Genomic DNA, 3,121 nt, shown 5'->3' on the forward strand with positions numbered 1-3,121 from the left:
CACAGGATCCCCTCCTCCCCTGCTCCTCCGATCGGAGCCCCAGCAGTGTAATGCTGGGGCTCCGATCGGTTACCATGGCAGCCAGGACGCTACTGAAGCCCTGGCTGCCATGGTAAGCTCCATGCTGCTGTGTGCACAATGCACAGAGCAGCAGGGACAGTGTGAGCTCCTATTCACCCTGATAGAGCTCTATCAGGGTGAATAGGACAAGGGTTCTAGTCCCTAAGGGGGATAAAAGTTAGTTAAAAAAAAAAAAAAAAAGTTACAAAAATAAAAACACCAAAATATTAAATATTAATAAAAAAGAAAGATTTACAACAAAAAAAAATACACATTAACAATAAACATTAATTTTCAGCAGATTTGTGGGAATTTATTTATTTTTTTCAAAAATGAAAATTCCCAGAATATCGGTATAAATTATCGGCTATTGGCCTGAAAGCTCACAAATTATCGGTATCGGTATCGGCCCTAAAAAATCAATATCGGTCGATCCCTAATAGAAACATAGTTTATAAGGCTGAAAAAAGACATCTGTCCATCCAGCTCAGCCTGTTATGCTGCAAGTTGATCCAGAGGAAGGCAAAAAAAATAATAATGTTAGGTAGAGCCAATTTTCCCCACTTTAGGGGAAAAAAATTATTTCCCGACTCCAATCAGGCATCAGAATAACTCCCTGGATCAACGACCCCTCTCTAGTAGCTATAGCCTGTAATATTATTACGCTCCAGAAATACACCCAGGCCCCTCTTGAATTCCTTTATTGTACTCACCATCACCACCTCCTCAGGCAGAGAGCTCCATAGTCTCACTGCTCTTACCGTAAAGAATCCTCTTCTATGTTTGTGTACAAACCTTCTTTCCTCCAGACTGGTGATGAGCCGCAGGGGGCATATTCGAATTTGTGATATTTCATGAATATTTTTTAGAATATTTGTCATATATTCGCTAATTAGTATATTTTTTATATTCTACTTTCTTTTTTTTTACGCGGAAATCGGCAAGGCAGCGATTGCATAATATGCGAATATTGCGTGCTCAATACAACCGTGGGTCAAAAACGAATATATAGCACTATAGAATATAGTGCTATATATTAGTTTTTAGAATATTCGTCATTTTTTCCATCTGAACACATGAGTCCTCCCTGCTTCTTGCTTGTGGGCCAATGAGTCATTGGCCCCCAAGCAACTTAAGCAGGGAGGAATCATGACTTCAGATGGAAAAAAAATTCTCAATATTCCAAAAAACTAATATATAGCGCTATATATTAGTTTTTAGAATATTCATCATTTTTTCCATCTGAACACAAGAGTCCTCCCTGCTTAAAGGGGTTATCCCACTTAGCGTTTTTAAACTTACCTGCTGCCACCGCGCGGTCACTTCCTGGATTCTGGCTGGGGGCGGGCTTCATCTTGATTGAAGTCTTCTCCCGGCCGTGCCGCGCGCTGGACTGAATGCGCACGCCGCCGCGCATGCGCAATGGTGACTTATTCCTACAGAGCCGGCGTGCGCGTTCGCAGCTCTGTACTATTCTGGCCGGGAAGAAGTCACCGTCGCGCATGCGCGGCAGCGTGCGCGTTCAGAACAGCGAGCGGACCGGCCGGGAGAAAAGAAGGAGTCTTCTGGGCAAGCGCGACCTTCCGGCTTTTGGAGAAGAGCGGAGGTCGTAACCAGGGGAGACCGAGTCACAACAATCAGGTAAGTGGGGATGAATTTTATCCTAATCGGTGGGGATTTGTTAATAAAGTATATTTACAAAAATGATCACTGTCAAATCATTAACAGATTTAACAGTGATCATTATGATGGGATAACCCCTTTAAGTTGCTTGTGGGCCAATGACTCATTGGCCCACTAACAAGAAGCAGGGAGGAATCATGTGTTCAGATGGAAAAAAAATGCTGAATATTCGTTATAACAATTATATAGCACTATATACTAAATATTCACGAATTCTCGAAGTGACAATATTTGCTATTAAAATTCGCTATTCGAATATTCGCGCTCAACACTAATCCAGACACAAAGGATGTCCTGGGATCACATTCCTGGGGATAAATAGATGATGGGAGTGATCTCTGTACTGACCCCTGATATATTTATACATAGTTATTAGATCTACCCATATTTTTTCTAAAGTGAATAACCCTAATTTTGATAATCTTTCCAGGTCCTGTAGTCCACCCATTCCAGTTATTACTTTAGTTGCCCTCCTCTGTACCCTCTCCAGCTCTGCTATGTCTGCCTTGTTTACAGGAGCCCAGAACTGTACACAGTACTCCATGTGTGGTCTGACTAGTGATGTGTAAAGTGGTAGGACTATGTTCTCATCACGGGCATCTATGTCCCTTTTGATGCAACCCATTATCTTATTGGCCTTGGCAGCAGCTGCCTGACACTGGTTTCTACAGCTTAGCTTGCTGTTCACTAAAATTCCTAGGTCCTTTTCCATGTCAGTGTTACCCAGTGTTTTACCATTAAGTATGTACGGGTGACTTGCATTTTTCCTTCCCATGTGCAGAACCTTACATTTGCCAGTGTTCAACCTCATCTGTCACTTCTCTGCCCGAGCCTCTAATCTATCCAGTTCCATCTGTAGCAGTATAGTATATATCCCTCACACTAGGGATCTCTAACACAATGATTCAGGTTATGGATCCTACAGAATTCTATTATTGCCACCTGGATGTTGTCTTTTGTGGTAAGCATGGCGATAACATGAAGAAAAGTTCTTGTATCACCCCTTGAAGCCACTGGAGGCTGTTTATGGGGGAGATGACAGTAATAAGCTGTGATCTTACTTCTTGCATCTTGCCCTCCTGCCTCCCATCTTACACAGAACCATAGAGTAAAACTTTTCATCTTGCTCCATGACTTCAGAGGAGCGCTGCTGTCTGAATATGGCAGCCAGTGTGGCCCTAGCCTTTTTTTTACTAGCCAGGAATTAGTTTAATGTCGTAGCTTATTTACTCTACAGTGAAAGGGTTAATCAATTCACACAGCGATAGTCTTATGTAACAGATCCTCAAAGGTTGTCCTAGACATTATTACGTACTACAAGGTAAAACCCACACACTTTGGAAACAACTTTGGAAAAAGATATCATTGCTTACCACAA

This window comes from Bufo gargarizans, chromosome 1 (genome assembly GCF_014858855.1).
Source record: "Bufo gargarizans isolate SCDJY-AF-19 chromosome 1, ASM1485885v1, whole genome shotgun sequence".
Classification (NCBI taxonomy): Eukaryota; Metazoa; Chordata; class Amphibia; order Anura; family Bufonidae; genus Bufo; species Bufo gargarizans.